General features: G+C 45.7%; 1 long non-coding RNA gene across 1 annotated transcript; it reads left to right on the forward strand.

Annotated features, from left to right (window-relative positions):
* The first annotated feature begins 11,115 nt into the window (after positions 1–11,115).
* Positions 11,116–14,156, forward strand: LOC133228205 (uncharacterized). Its single transcript, XR_009730124.1, has 2 exons — positions 11,116–13,312; positions 13,574–14,156. It is a non-coding gene; the product is annotated as an uncharacterized LOC133228205 (long non-coding RNA).
* Positions 14,157–17,139: the final 2,983 nt, after the last annotated feature.

Consider the following 17,139-nt stretch of genomic DNA (forward strand, 5'->3'; position numbering starts at 1 on the left):
TTTGGAGAAATGTCTATTTAGTCCTTTGATGCATTTTTTGGATTGGGTCGTTTATTTTTCTGGAATTGAGCTGCAGGAGTTGCTTGTGTATTTTTGAGATTAGTTGTTTGTCAGTTGCTTCATTTGCTATTATTTTCTCCCATTCTGAAGGCTGTCTTTTCACCTTGGTTATAGTTTCCTTTGTTGTGCAGAAGCTACATTTGATTTCTTTTGGGGACATTTTCTCAAATTTCTACATCTGTTAGATTCCTTCTGATTTTTAAAGGCATTTCTCTTTCATTTCCAGCATTGGCTGTTACTTCTGGGCAGTCTAATGGTACTTGATTTCTGATACCTGTTTTTGGAGGTTTCTTGTTTTCCTTCCTGAGATATTTTAGGATCTATTATTCACCATAAGGTTTTGTTTTGTTTGTTTTCTTTTTAATGTTACTCTTTTAGTCACTTGTGAGGCCTCTTCATGTGGAAACGAATATTTTCCAGTTTGGGGAAATTTCCCTAAATCATGTCTGTGATGATTTCTTTCCTCTTTTAATTCTCAGTCTCTAGATCTCTCTCTCTCTTTTCCTCCCCCGTCTCATTTTCTTCTTTATATGTGTGTGAGGGGAGGTAAAGATTACATTTGTTTTTATATTGAACTTCTTAATTCTCAAATTTTCTTTTATTTATTTTGCTTAAAATAAAACATTATTTTTTGGTCTCCTCTCTGAGTCTTCAACTTCATTTTCTACCTTACATTGATTATTCCTTCTAAAATATAATTTTAGTAATAAGAATTTTTACTAATTGATTAATTAATTTATTCTCAGGATCTCCATTTTTAATCACCTCATGTTGATACTTTATGATGGGAAACATTCTCTGAGCATATTAATTACCATTTTTTCCTATCCCTTATATTGTCTATATTTAGTCTACATTTCTTTTGCTTGACTATAGACTTTTGTCCTTTCTTGGTGACCTAGTAAGTTCTTATCACAGACTGGTGAACCTCTATGCCTTTAAGACACATCCCAAATATCATCAATCTCTAAGTATCTTCTTACTACTTCAGTTAGACTTCATCACCCCTTCGCCTTACTCTCCTTGCACAGTTTTTAGAACTCTACTGTGGTTTTCGTCGATGTCATATTCCATGATGACTATTATCCAAGTGTCTCAGGAAACTCAGCTGCTCAAAATCAAGAATTATGTCAGAATTTATTTGTGTATCCTTTCTGTAGCAACTTCTAGTAGCAGGAACATTGGAGGGTCACTGCTGCTGCTAAGTTGCTTCAGTCGTGTCTGACTCCATGCGACCCCATAGACGGCAGCCCACCAGGCTTCCCTGTCCCTGGGATTCTCCAGGCAAGAGCACTGGAGTGGGTTGCCATTTCCTTCTCCAATGCGTGAAAGTGAAGTTGCTCAGTCATGTCCGACTCTTAGCAACCCCGTGGAATGCAGCCCACCAGGCTCCTCCATCCATGGGATTCTCCAGGCAAGAGCACTGGAATGGGCTGCCATTTCCTCCTCCATGGAGAGCCACTACACGTGTTTTAATGCGGTCAGTCCTCTCTCAGGTTTCTTCTGCACAGACATACTTTTATTACCCTTTGCTTTACCACACTTTACAAATGCTTCCTCGTTTACACACTGAAGGTTAGCGGCAAACCTGGCTTGTCAGGTGATGGCTTTCTTTTTAAATTAATAAAGTATTTTTACTTAAGAAATTTACACTTTTAAAAGACATAATGATTTGCACACTTAGTAAGCTACAGTACAGTATAAACAAGATTTCATGTGCACTGGGAAACCAGAAGAAAATGAACATGACTCCCTTCATTAAGACATTCACTTTATGGCAGCGGTCTGGACCTGAAACTATGATATCTCCAAGATCTGCCCATATAAATTTATACTGTGCTGCATGTGCTAAGTTGCTTCAGTTGTGCCCAACTCTTTGCAGCCCATGGACTGTAGGCTGCCAGGCTCCTCTGTCCATGGGATTCTCCAGGAAAGAATACTGGAGTGAGTTGCCATTTCCTCCTCCAGGGGTTCTTCCCAACCCAGGGATCAAACCCACATCTCTTATGCTTCCTGCATTGGCAGGCGGGCTCTTTCCCACTAGTGCCACCTGGGAAGCCGCCTCAAGTAAAATACTGATTTGGTGATGATGATAGAACAGCTGATCCTTAACTTTATCACCCTGTCTTCTCATCCTGAAAAACAAAAGTCGTGCTGTTCTCCCCAGCATCGGGCACTTGCCCCCCATGTGCTGTTCTCCCCAGCATCGGGCACTTGCCCGCCATGTGCTCTTCTCCCCAGCATCGGGCACTTGCCCCCCAGGTGCTGTTCTCCCCAGCATCGGGCACTTGCCCCCCATGGGCAACAGCCACCACCCTCTTTGTGGCATCCTTTCACTTCTGCGTCTTTTTTTTTTTTTAATTTTACTTTATTTTTAAACTTTACAATATTGTATTAGTTTTGCCAAATATCGAAATGAATCTGCCACAGGTATACCTGTGTTCCCCATCCTGAATCCTCCTCCCTCCTCCCTCCCCATGCCCTCCCTCTGGGTCGTCTTGACGTCATCAGGACTCACCTTGACAGGGCTCATGCCCCGGTGAGTTTCTCACTTGTCTTTAGAGCGCCTGATACATGGTAGGCTCCGTGCTGTGCTGTGCTTACTTGTGCAGTGGTGTCTGACTCTTTGTGACCCCATGGACTGTAGCCCACCAGGCTCCTCTGTCCATGGGATTCTCTAGGCAAGAATACTGGAGTGGGTTGCCATGCTCTTCTCCAGGGGATCTTCCAGACCCAGGAATTGGACCAGGGTGTCCTGCATTGCCGGCAGATTTTTTTTTACCAGCTGAGCTACCAGGGAAGCCCATGGTAGGCTCTGGGGACATCCTAATGAAAGTGCTATTAACTGGAAGGAAGCACATTTGTGGGTGCCTTTGTGGTCGGCCACATCCCCTGCAGAGTGGAGCTAACTGCTCATGCTACACTGAGCCTGCAGCCTGGGGAGGTCTTCCTGCCATCAAACAGGAAGGGGAGGTTTCCCTGGGGCAAATTCAGAGAGGCACTCGGGTAGGAGGGAACAACAGGAGTCTCAAGGATACTCAGCATCGCCCTTGGAGGCTCTTGGGTAGACACTGTAATCTTGGAGAGAAACGTTTGGGTCTAAGACCTGTCTCCCTGGTTTTCTTACTTCACCTAAAATTAACTTCACACTCTACCTGCCATGTTTTAAGATAAAAAATGGGGTTGGCTTTGAAGCAGCTAATGAAAACCAGTGACCCAGAAGAATGAATGGGAGGGGCGTTTTTCCCATCAGACTTGTGCAAAAATGAACACGTGGTTAAATTTCATTTGGGTGCATGCTTAGCAGTTCCACTTAATCTGACTAAACAGCTATTACCATTGCAGTACGATACAGAAGCCAGATCATTCAATGCATCATGATTTTACAGGGTCTCTGTGAAGTGATTTTATTACTGAACAGGCATTTAAAACATGGGTGACTTCTTTTTCCACGAGAATCTGTGTTTTTAATAAAAGAAACATTAATGCACGTGAAATAGTTCATTTTTATACAAATGCAAATAACCTTCCAAATAAGTAAAATTTACCAATGAAGAGCATTTTGGGGGGATATTATTACAAAAGAGAAGCTTTTACCTTTTTTTCCATTGTGTGTAGCTCCTCAGCACTGCGGGCTTATTACAGAGAGCTAAGCAAATATTCTGTTCCAATTTCAGTAAAATAGTCATAGTTCAATGATCAAACTAGTCATATTTCAACAGTAATTCTTAATGGATGACCGACTCAAAGAGTATCATTAATTTGTTAATTTATAAGTAAAACTGGTGTTTATATCTTTAAAAATCATACCATCATTAAAGAAAATATGAAGATTATCAAAGACATACAGCTGTGGGTTCATAATAAATGAAATGTGGAAATTCTTCATTTTTTATACATTCACTTGATAAAAATTGTCTTCAAAAAATATTTAAAAAATTAAGATTTAAAATTCTTAGACTTAAACAGTTCCGACCTCAATCAACTGTAACCTAAAGTGTCAGAGGAAATACATCCCTATATACCCGCCTGGGAAGTGCAGCTTCTCTGAGCTGGCAGCCTGGGTCTCAGTCCAATCTGCCCTTCTAGCCCTTGCTTTGTATGACCTAGAAAATGTTTTGATAAAGCTTATTTAAAATAGAAAACCAGCAAGGACATACAGCATATCACAGGCAACTCTGCTCAATACTTCGTAATAACCTAAATGGAAAAATAATTTTTAAAAATAGATCATATATGTGTATAACTGAACCACTTTGATGTATACCTGAAACATTGTCAATCAACTATGCTCCAATATGAAATAAAATTAAAATCTAAAAACCAAATACCAATAAGCAAAACTGTTGCCAGATTGGGACTTCCCTGGTCATCCAGTGGTTGAGATTTCTCCCTAAAATTCAGGGAGTGTACGTTCGATCTCTGGTCAGGGAGCAAAGCCCTCACATGCCTCACAAGCCAAAAAACCCAAAAACATCAAACAGAAGCAAAATTGTAACAAATTCAACGAAGACTTTAAAAATGGTCCACATTAAAAAGAAAAAAAAAAAAGCTTAAAACAACAACAACAAAAAAGCTTTTGTTAACCAGATAAACATGAAAAAACAGACATCATGTAATGCTCAAAAATAAATAAATAAATAAAAGCCCTTAAAACAAATGCAATATGTATGAATTCTGTGGGATTTCTATGCTAGGGTGAGAAAACCAGACAAATAAGGCATGCAACTACTCTTTATGTTTTTTTTTTTTTTATCACTCTAAGAGGAATGTTAATTTATTAGTAAAACAAAATATCAAAATATTCAGTGTTTAAATTTGGACTTCCCCAGACTTTTTGTTTAAATCATTAACTTATTTTTAAGCTCCAACTTATTTCTTTGATGAAGACAAAATTACTTCTTTAAAAATAATTCTAAAAATTAATTTTACAGAAATAATTACTTCTCTGAGTAAAAGAAATAAAAAATCTGTGGAGACTCCATTTTCAATTCAGGATACTTTTTCAACCAAAACATATATTTCTTTTCTGAGTGAGCGGTAAATAAAAACAAATTTAATAAAATATATGCTTTGTTTTTACTGATTTGTGCTCATATTTTCTTATTAGCTAATGCTGAACGTTAAATCTCATGGGAATGATTTGTCTTCTGGATATTTTTTGACACTGGGGTGTTTTTGCGTGGATGTGCTTGAATGCTTTTCCTCACTTTCTTGTGCCAAGTAGAAAGACCAGCTGCTGCTGCTGCTAAGTCGCTTCAGTCGTGTCCGACTCTGTGCAACCCCATAGACGGAAGCCCACCAGGCTCCGCCGTCCCTGGGATTCTCCAGGCAAGAACACTGGAGTGGGTTGCCATTTCCTTGTCCAACACATGAAAGTGAAAAGTGAAAGGGAAGTCGCTCAGTCGTGCCCGACCCTTAGCGACCCCATGGACTGCAGCCCACCAGGCTCCTCCGTTCATGGGATTTTCCAGGCAAGAGTACTGGAGTGGGTTGCCATTGCCTTCTCCCAGAATGACCAGCAGGTTGTGCTAAAACCTTTGTAATGGTCTTACTCTGCTTGCGACTAGGGCGGAGAAGGGTGGACAGCTTCTAAATGCTATAACTCTATATGGGCTTCCCTGGTGGCTTGGATGGTAAAGAATCTGCCTGCAATGAGGTTTCTGGGGTCCGGAAGATCCCCTGGAGAAGGGACGGTAACCTACTCCAGTAGTCTTGCCTGGAGAATCCCATGGACAGAGGAGCTTGGTGGGTTACAGGCCATGGGACTGCAAAGAGTCAGACACGACTGAGCGATTGACACACTTCTGTGTTACGTCAGTAAGCGCAGTGGCGTATTCAGACAGGCCCGCTCTCCAGGCTCCCACATGCATGCTGGCATTGCGTCGGTAGGCTCACTCACTCTTGGGAGTGGTCCTGATGGGTCAGTCATCATATTCTTTCTGTGGAGAAGGGTATTTTTCTAGACCGTGCTCCAAACAGTCTTCCCAAAGTGGTCCAGCCTGACATCTCCACTCACCCCTTTCAGAAACCCACTGGTCTCTGACTTCAGACAGCAGGAACCCCTGGGAAGGGAGTTCGCTTTGGGGTCAGAGCTTCCGGAGGCAGATCCCAAGCCTCTAATCTTTGCAGCATCTTCCTCTATCTAAACCACATCGACACCAGCTCCTCCTGGGCAGAAAACATAAAAGGAGGCCCGGGTTGGTCACAGTTTTCTTTGCTCCAAATTGAAACAGTGTTGTAAAGACCCTGTCTCTGAATCTCAGTTACAGAAACACTTGCACAGAAGCCCTTCTGTGCAATGCTTTTGGGCTGCTTGGAAGACAGAGGAAGGTCTTTTCTGCGGACTTCAGTGACTCCTTCCTTAGACCTTTGCTGCTAAGTCACTTCAGTCGTGTCCGACTCTGTGCGACCCCATAGACAGCAGCCCACCAGCACCACTCTCTCCGTCCCTGAGAGTCTCCAGGCAAGAATACTGGAGTGGGTTGCCATTCCCTTCAGGGATCTTCCTGACCCAGGGATCGAACCTGGGTCTCCCCCACTGCAGGCAGCTTCCTTACTGCCTGAGCCGCCGGGGAGGCCCGTTTTGCGCAGGGCAGTGTACATATGTCAATGCCACTCTCCCAATCTGTCCCAGCCTCTCCTTCCCCACCTGTGTCCGTTAAGTCCACCTGCATCTCTGTTTCTACCCAGAAAATTGGTTCGTCTGTACCATTCTCCCAGTTTACACATATATGTTGTTTTCAGAAAAACATGGGTGCATAAACCTGTTTATTTTAATCGTAAAAAGTCTGAAACTCTACGGAAGCTCTTAGAACAGTATTTCCTTCCCGGGAATGGTTTTTGTCTCCATCTCAGTTGTGGTCTTGATTTCGTACATTCCTTCCCTTGGGCCCGAGCTTATCTCTGCAGGTCTGATCATCTTTGGAGGTTATGCCTCTAAAAACGCTGGCCTCGAGATCTTCCCAGAACTGCTCAAGAGCTGGAGTCTGCAAACTCACATACCTTCAGAGGTTAGGAAAATAACAAGAAGGAATGGAAAAGCTTGATAAAATATTAAGGGTGGCAGCTTCAAAAACATGGAAAATGCATACCCCTAAAAGCACTCACATTCAATTATTTTTAGAGTGTGGCTCTGGCCTGAGTAAACACGCTGGCAGCCTGAGCCTGACGCCGCCCCCGGGCTCAGTTCACCAGTCCTGTTTCCGTCCCAGAGAACTGTTGCGACCCATCTGCCAGGGCGCTCTTCACTTCATCTTCTTCTGTTTCTTCACATTTATATACTGTAATTCCACCGCTGAAGAGGAAGAGGAGGAGGAAGACCTGGAGGAGGAGGACAAGAGGGGGAAGGGGTCTTTGTTCTGCTCAGGGAGACAACGGCTTCTTTCCCCCTGCTGCTCTTCGCGCTTGAAGCGTCGCCCTGCTCTCCGCTGGGCTCAGTTTCTGCGCACGATCATCTTCAGGGCTTTTACTGAATTCTGACACATGTTCTCACCCACTGTTTTCACTGTGGTCACCAGCCTCGAAGGGTGACCATCTCAGAAGATCGCAAAGCATCCCCTAAAGGCAAAGCTCCCCAACCAGCCGAGCCGGACCCCTAGGCATGCCTTGACCTCGACTCCCACCGTCCTCACAGGGTCCTGAAGCCACACAGCCTCGAAGCTGGCTGCCCACGGGCGGGGCAAGCTCCTGTGCGGGCGACAACGTCTTCACTTTACTAGTCCCAGTTACCCTCTCACGCCTTCATTCACTCTGGACTCACGAGATGAGCACCCGGGAAGCACGGCCTGGCCAGGGACAAGTCCTCAGGCGCGGGTCACTTATCATGTGCGTCGAGGGTCTGTAGTCTGCAGAGCATCTTCACAGCATCCAGCCTTCTGTCCTAGTGATCTGTGCTCACTTCAGACTCATGGCTGCACATCTGTGGCCTCAGATGTATGGATACCAAGGAGGCAGACCCTGGGTTTTTGAGCATCTGGCCTCCTCCTCCATGTTCTGAGTAAACGACCCTCAAACCTGGTGGGCGGAGGTTGCCTCCAGGAGGGCCATGCCCCCGAGAGGGAGCCCGTTGTCCCGAACGGTCTCTTTCCTTCTTTGGCTAGTATCCTCCCTGATGACCTTGCTTTTTCTGAGTGCCAGGTTGCTTCAGCCATGTTCGACTCTTTAGGACCCCATGGACTGTAGCCCGCCAGGCTCCTCTGTCCGTGGGATTCTCCAGGCAAGAATGCTGGAATGGGTTGCCGTGCCCTCCTCCGGGGGATCTTTCTGACCCAGGGATCGAACTTGTGTCTCTTACATCTGCCCTGGCAGGCAGGTTCTTTACTGCGAGTGTCACCCGGGATGGATGTCCTTTTAACAAGTTCGTTTTCTCTTTTTTAACTGCTGCTCTTCTAGGAGAAGGCAGTTCTTTCCATCAAACGTGAAGTACTGTGAGTTTTCCTTGATGTTCTTTTCTTGGGGCCGACTGGTTTCCCAGCTTGAGTTTTGGAGCCTTCACTGTCTCTGCGTTAGTAGCCCTGATGTGGGGTTGCATTTGCCCATCCGAATCTTCCCTGCTTTCCACTCAGATAACTGTGCACTGCCTTTGTGCTGATCACACACATTAACATTTCATGGTTTAGACCTCCAACTGTCTTTCGTCCTCGGTTCTTGCTTTAAGCTTTTACTCTTGCCTGGGCTTCTCAGGGCGTCTCATTTTGGCCTGTGTGACACTGTCTTACAGAGCAGTCCTGTACTACTCTCGTTTTCCAGGAAGTCTCAACATCTGCCTTGAACTTGACTTAGGTCCTTCCAAAATTTTATTCCCCGAGTATTTCATTAAGCGCCTACAGAGGATGTCTGCTTGGTCTCCAGTGTGAATTCCCTCCTGAGAAACTGCACTCTGTCTGAATGTAAAGTGTCAAACCCAGCTTCCTTCTATTTCCAGCCAATCCTCTCCCCACCTCAAGTGTTAGGAACCAGGAGTAGCTTGACTCCTGCATACCCTTTTGTCTCTGCAGGGAGTTTTGCAGGGCTGAGGAGCATCTCCCTGCTTACTGAGAGTCATTTATATTAATAGCAGGCTTCCCAGCTGGCGCAAGTGATAAAGAACACTCCTACCAATGCAGGAGGCACATGAGATGTGGGTTCAATCCCTGGGTTGGGAAGATCCCCTAGAGGCAGATATGGCAACCTACTCTGGTGTTCTTTCTTGGAAAATTCCATGGACAGAGAGCCTGGTGGGTCACAGAGAGTCCAATATGACTGAGCCCATTTATATTAATGTACCTTGTGGTGGGGAATCAGGCAAGAGGCATGAAATTCATTGTCATGTAAAATATAAGAGGATTCTACCTTACTATACGTATATATTTTAAGAGAGGGCCAAAAGATTCAGTTTCCTTCCAAAAGTATTGTATAGAAAAAAAAAATGGAGACAAAGTGTCTTACATGTTTCATTATAGATTTTTTATTAATTACTCTATTGACTTTTTCCTCTTATGTGTTCAAGTCTTCTCTATCTGTATTACTGCTGTGCACAGCTGTTGATTCCTAGGGCAATTGTTGACTTTACCTCTCACTTTGGCTAAAAATATAATTAAATGAAGCATTGCTTAAGTCCTCAGATAGATTTTTCTTTTATCTTAAGTAATGCATTAACTTGCTTTTTCCCCAAAAGAAACCCTACAAAGAGAACCAGAAGAGGTGAAAAGAAGCCCATTGTTTTCTTCTGCTTTCAGAACGCAAACTAATTAATTAGACCAAATCAAGCTCTACATATTAATCTGACAAATGAAATATACTGCATGCAGCAGAGGCTTAGACATCTGCCCTGCACAAAGTTTATTTAAGGTTCTTTGGCAGCAAATCACGCTGGACGAGGCAGCTTCTTGGAGGCTGTCTACTTGCAATTTGACACCTAATGGTTTTCCTCTTGGCTGAGAAACTCCATAAACAGAAGTGAGCTGGAGGCCACGTGACCCCAGCAGCTCCGCTCCCTGGGAAGGAGGGGCAGGCAGGACGGTGGACGGAGGCTGCGCTTGGCTGCTGCCCTAAGATGCGTCTAGCGAGGAAAACATCCCCTCTGTGAGGCCTGGGGCCACGTCCTCAAGAGCCCGGGCGTCAGCCTATCCTCTGAGGGCAGGGTGTGCCCTCCACTCCATCCTGGGCGAGGAGGCTGCTTTCAGACAGCCTTTTTTTGTGCCAAGGCAGGATGCTGGGCTGGTAAAGCCTTTAGAGCAGAATGTCTGAGCTTTGTTCTATCAACATGGCTCTTAGCTTCCATTTTTTTCATCTCTAAAATTGGAATAATATTTTTAAATGACCATTTATTTAAGGCAATAACACAAGCGCTGTGCTAAGTGTATTGTGCTCACTCACTTCATTGTGTCCGACTCTTTGTGACCCCGTGGACCGTAGCCCACCAGGCTCCTCTGTCCATGTGGTTCTCCAGGCAAGAATACTGGAGTGGGTGGCCACTTCCTTCTCCAGGGATTTTCCTGATCCAGGGATCGAAAAATCCACGCCTCTTACATCTCCTGCATTGACAGGTGGGTTCTTTACCACTAGCGCCATTGGGAAGTCTGCTAAGCATGCTAGGTTTTCTCATTTAATCCTAAATGAAAAGCAAACTCGCATGGGAGTTTGATGGTGGGTCCGTGTTCTGACCTCTCTCAGGCCCGTTTTCTCATCTGTAACCCGGAAATCATGAGAGTTCTTATCTCCCAAAGGTCGTTGGGAAGATTACTCAAGATGATGTGCAAGACAATTGCTGAGTGACTGATACATCATCAGAGCGCAGTGGAAGATGACTGCTAACCATTTTCAAAGGTAGCTATTATCCTCTTCACAAATGTGGAAACTGGTACCAGTAACAGTTGCTAACTAGCAGAGCTGCAACTCACGCTTAGGTCCACTGACTCCTAAAACCTAGCTCAAACCACCCAGCTAGGAAAAATTGCTGTTGCCTGAACTGGCTCATCCCCTTTGCCGCTCCGCATGCCCCCTGCCTTCACTGTCCTACCCCCCGATGTCTATGAATCATCCTAACACTCAGCTCTGTTCTCCTGGTTCCCAGACTGATCCTGACTTGAGGGAGGAAGTTCCAAACCAGACTCAGCCTCTCCATCCTTTGAGGCTGAAGACTGAGTCACTCTTCCTGTTACTGTGAATTCAGGACAAAGCGTCCCAGTGCTAACCACAGAGTCCGGTCTACTCACTGAGGAAACCCCCGCAGTGGTCTCACACAGGAGAGGAAGGCCTGCGGTGCTGACCGAGCTCTTCGTCCCACTCTCTGCTGGTTTCCCCACCTTGCTGTCCAGCCCTGTCCCCCTGCGAAGCTCACAAAACCAGGCTCAGCTTGCTGTTGACCTAGGAACACTGTGATCGCCGCTTTAAACACAAGCCCTCTAATACACATTATATTCTCCAAGGTAGCTATTTGTATTTCACATTTAAATTGAGGAGATACACTTACAATGTTTACACTGTGTACCCAGCGTCACACAACCACTAGCATCTATAAAAGTCACAATTTTTTGCATTTTTTTAACTCACCTGAACAAGGTTTGTCCCCCTCAGTGCTAGTCTGTGCTCTCGTGCAAAGTGGGAAGAGAGAAAGAGATTGCTTTTGCCTTTTTTTTTTTCTTTGCCTTTGTGTGTCTCTTTGTTTATTTTTAAAAATTTATATTGGAGTATAGCAGCTTTATAATGGGCTAGTCTCTACTGCACAGTAAAGTGAGTCAGCTGTACACACACAATCCCCTCCTTCCCGGATTTCCTTTCCATTCAGGTCGCCGCAGAGCACCGAGTAGAGCTCCCCTGGGCTACGCAGCAGGCTCTCACCAGTCATCTATTTTACGCATAGTGCTCTGTTGTTGTTCGGTTGCCCAGCCCTGTCCGACTCTTTGCGACCCCACGGCCTGCAGCACTCCAGGCCTCCCTGGAAAGGTTCTTATCCATTGCACTGGTAGTGGCATACAGTCATCTCATCCTCTGATGCCCTCTTCTTCTTCTGCCTTCAATTTTCCCCCTCATCAGGGACTTTTCCAATGAGTCAGCTGTTCTCATCAGATGACCAAAATACAGGAGTTTCAGTTTCAGCATCAGTCCTTCGGACGAATATATCAATAGTATATATGTATCAATCCCAATTTCCCAATTCATCCCCCACTTTCCCCTTGCTATTCATGTTTGCTCTCTACCTCTGTGTCTCTATTTCTTCTTTGTAAATAAGATCTATACCAGTTTTTTTTTTCAGATTACACGTATATGCATTAATACACACAATTTTTTTTCTCTTTCTGACTTCAGTCTGTGTGACAGCCTCTAGGTGTGTCCACCTCTCTGTGAATGACCTGACAGCACTCCTTTTAATGGCACAACGCAGAAGCAGCACCCATCGCCTGCCAACATCTCGTTGCCTCCTCTCTCATCCCATCGGGCAGAACTTAGCTGTACAGCCACGTCTAGCTTCAAGGAAGCCTGGGATGTGTGGTCTGTCTGTTGTGTCCACATAAAAATCAGGGCTTGTGATGGTTCATTTTATGTGTCAACTTGACCAGGCTAAGGGGCACCCAGACAGCTGGCAACACATAATGTCTAGGGGTGTCTATGAGGGTGTTTCTACAAGAGGTGGGCCTTTGGTTCGGTAGACTGAAGCTTCCCTCACCTGTAGGCTGTTCTCTCACCAACGTGGGTGGCGTCACCCAGCGCATGGAGGCCCACATAGAAGTGAAGGAAGGGTGACTTCTTTCCTCTTCTTGAGCTGGGAGGTCCATCTTTTCCTGCCCTCAGATATCAGGACTCCTTGACTCAGACCAAGTTACACTAGCAGCCTTCCTGGGTCACCAGCCTGCAGACGGCAGACTGTGGGGCGTCCTGGGCTCCGTAACCCTGTGAAGCAGTCCCTCCAATAAATCTCATCTTATATCTCTCTATGTACCCAATTGGTTCCGTTTCTCTGGAGTAGTACAGTAACCCTGACTAATACAGGAATTCTATTGTTGTAGAAAAACCAAAATAGACATTGGGAACCACTAGCAATTTCCACCACAGCACTTTAGAGTTTTGTCACGAGTCTCAAGGGCCATGTAAATGGGAGAGTGTTTGGTGAACCCTAAAGGGGAAGAAAAACCCACGCTGGGCTAAGCCTGGCTGCAGACTTCTTCTAAAGAAACTCTTACGCCACAAATCCTGCGATTCTTACCAACTCATAAAAGTCAGGAAGATGGCACAACCCCCACCTCAAATTTCCCCATGACAGGGGCTCAAGGTAGGGTTGGGGATGTGTTTGGGGTTTGGGTTAAGGTTAGAGTGAGGGTTATCGTTGGGTTAGGTTTAGAGACAGGGTTAGGGTTAGGGTAGAGACAGGGTTCAGTTTAGGGGCTAGAGACAGAGTTAGCTTGGTTTCCGCGGGGAGTCACAGCTGAGGCCTGAGTGCAGGCATAATGATGACCACGATTCAGAACATCTGAGGCTTCACCATTAGCTGGACGGCAGGTCATTTGATTTTCACACGTGCTATCTTTCCTAGGACGGGCTCAGAATGCCCTCACCTCCTCACGTGTCCCACCAAACAAGTGAGTCTGCTGATGGCCCAGTTGACATCAAAGTGCCTCGGACCTGGGCACTGGGACGGTCTCATGTTGCCGCATCTGCCCATCTGCTCTTGACTTTTCTTATCTCCAAAAGAAGGAGAGAGGCCTCCAGGATCTCCAGCATTCCATCAAAGCAAGATCTCGCTGTAAGTCTGGGGTTCCAGAGTCTCTGCAGAAGACAGTTGGGGATGGGGGCAGTGCCCACGGCTCCCTCTGCGGTTCTGAATGGTGCCCCGTGACTCCACTCCCAGTCACCGCCCGGCCGGCGCTCCGGTTCAGCCGAGGTCCGGGCGTGGCAGGCCAACCCGCTGCCCTGACCGAGGTATACCCAGGGAGACGCGGGTGCTGTTTACACAGGCCCGGAGCTGGGGCCTGCCTCGCCCTGGCCCGAGCCTCTTACTGCTCTGCGAACTGGAATTCCCCAAATTTTCCCCCAAATTAAAAGAACTAACAAACTGTATTGCAAAAACAAACAGAGTTTGTTTTTCTTTTAACAAATAAAAACTAATTTATGCTCTAGCTTTGTTGCCTTGAATCAACCCGACCGCACAATTTCGCTGCCAACAACTTTTCTGTATTAACTTCTCAAGTTCGTCAAGCTTAGCCCTTGCTGGAAAAAGTATAGGGTTTGCAAGCCACTAATTGGCCTAAAATGCTCCTCTATTTTATATAAACACACAGCATAGTATCAAAAATAGAGTTGCATTCATTAGCCTAAAATCCAGCTTCCCACGTGGAAGCTTTTTTTTTTTTTATACCCCTCAAGATTTAGGTCTGCGTCTGGAGTTGAAGGGAAACTTGTTTTTTAAACATGTACTCTGTAATTTCACATTAAAAAAAAAAGACGGCTTTGATTTCTATTTTTGCCTATTAATGTATTTTATAAGCAGTGAAGCTGAAAACGAAAATCTTTCCCTCAGCTCTTTGGGGCTGATATTATTAGGAGAGTAAGTCTGAAACTATGCAAAAGACAAGGTAATAACAAGACAATAACAATGACAATAAGAAAAGAGAAATAGATGGGATCCTGTGGATTCTGCCACAGATGGGTGATTAAATCCCATCACCGTCTGCAGACCCTGGTCTGCAATCCTCTGTGACTCTCCCACTCCACGCCTCACCAGCCTCCGCAGAAAACGCTTCCTTCTTCTTCAGGAAGAGCGAGACGAGCCCGTGTGTCCCCTAGGCCAGCTTCTCCCGAGCCCAGGGTGCCCGGGTGTCTTCCTCCGGGCCTCCTTCGTGCTTTGCATCTGCCGTTTGTTCCTCTTTTGTTGCAGGAGGCCCGTCTGCGCCCGTCTGTGTTCTCTGTTCCACAGCCTCACACTCCCTCCTCAATTACCAGCCTCTGCTTCAAATTCTTTTTTTATTTTACCTGTTTCTTTTTGGCCGTGCTGGGTCTCTGTCGCTGCACATGGACTTTCTCCGCTTGTGGTGAGCGAGGGCGACTCTGGTCGTGATGCTCGGGCTTCTCACTTCCCTTGCAGTGGAGCGCGGGCTCTCGGGCGCGCAGGCTTCGGCAGTTGCGGCCCTCAGACTCTGTAGCTGCGGCTTGTGGACTCTAGAGCACAGGCTTGGTAGTTACGACCCGTGGGCTTAGCTCCCCAGGGCATGTGGGATCTTCCCGGAACAGGGATTGAACCCATGTCCCCTGCATTGGCAGCTGGATTTTTTACCATTGAGCCACCAGAGAAATCCTGCTTCAAATTCTTCTGTTGATCATTCTGATCAACAAATACATTTCCCCCATTCTAAAAGCAATGATCTGTTTTGCCATTCCCCCAGCTGGTCCCATCATAGCTGCCTCTGCATTAACTTCGAATTCTCAAGAGTCGTGTACATCATCTTTCGCATTGCCTCAGTCCACGCTCAAGTTTTCAAATCTTTGACATCTAATGTTTATTCTCAAACAGATATACCTAGTCTTTTCAAATTTAGTGATAAACTCTGCATCATCCAATTTAGCGATTCCTTCCAGTCCTCACGAGACTTGACTTCTGTAGTAGGTGATGCTACACACACTGGCCATCTCAGTCGTCCACTAAGCTGGGACCACAGATGTGGTCAGCCCACTGCCCCTTCCTCAATACCCTGCCCTGGCATCGACCCTCGGATCTAGGATGCTAGTTTCCCCAAAAGGTTCTGTTCTGTTAGGTCTGTTTCTAATTATAGGAAAATGACTCCATTTTTTACCACATTTAGTCATAGAGTGAATTTCTCCTTAGCTTCCTGTACAATATAGTTTTAGTCCGCACCATATATTTTGGTGAACAGAAGTTCTTACTTTTTTATTTGCTTATTTACTTATTTTTTAATGTTTTTTATTTATATCAGAGCACAGTCGATTAACAATGTTGTGATAGGTTCAGATGTACAGCAAAGTGAGTCAGCCACACACATAAAGAAATGTATGCATTTTTCCTTTGTGGATGGTGCTATTTATGTCTTGTTTATATAGCTAGATACTAGACCAAAAAGGACGGCATCAGTGCCTCCTTTGAGGGACCAAACTCACATTTTAATTCATTCCTGGAAACTCCCATCGGGTCCCCATAAATGGAACTGAAAATTGCCCAGGGTCCTGGGATCAAGGCTTCTGGGTTGCCTTTGATCCCTTCTTGGGGCCTGTGATCACACAGACTGATTGATTCTGTTTTCCAGGGGGCCTAGCAAGCATCCATTATTTTGATACCTGAGGCCAAGGCCTTGGTGGACGCCCTTCCCACCTCTTGACCAGATTATTTTAATGCAACCTCAGAGTCTCCCGGACTCCAGTGCTCTCCTCTTTGGTTTATCCAACACGCTGCTGTCTAATCACTTTCTTGTAATACCTCTCCGGTGGCAGCATTGCCTTTCTGGGCCCTCCCACGCCTCGCAAGGAAAGGTCAGTCTCCCTTGCTGGCCTGAGACCCCCTGCCTCAGCCCTGTCACCTGCAGGCTACCCTACGCAGTCGATGACCCGCTTAACTCCCTGTGTGCTCACTGCCGTCTGCTTTTCTGTCCCTGGAGCCTATTTTAGCGTGCTCCTCCTGCTTGGAAGGCCTTGCCCCTGGAGATGGCACTGGGACAGCTCGCTGCCCTGTTGAGTCTCAACTCAAATGCTATCTGCTCTAAGAATCGTTTCTGTGTCCCTGTTTTCCTCCTCCTTTTGGGTTTATCCCTCTTGGAAGGATTTCTTTCTCAACTTACACCTCACTCAAGATTTTATCTTCCAGCTCAGTTATTTGAGAGCCAAGTTTCTTTGGGAGGCAAGTGAGTTCTTTATTTCTAGAATAAAATAATGGAATGATAAGAATAAATTAATGGAATAAAGAGTGGAAAGAACTGTAGAGGGGAAAGAAAAGGGGAAATACAGTGTGGGGAGGAGAGACGAGAGGACTGTGTTGAGGAGAAAGGGGAGAAGGACCACAGCGACGGAGGGATCAGCAGAGACACCAGGACTGAGAACCTCTGATACACAGTTAACCCTGGGTTAACCTCTGATAACCGTCTCACATCCCAACCT

The sequence above is a fragment of the Bos javanicus genome, chromosome 16 (genome assembly GCF_032452875.1).
Source record: "Bos javanicus breed banteng chromosome 16, ARS-OSU_banteng_1.0, whole genome shotgun sequence".
Classification (NCBI taxonomy): domain Eukaryota; kingdom Metazoa; phylum Chordata; class Mammalia; order Artiodactyla; family Bovidae; genus Bos; species Bos javanicus.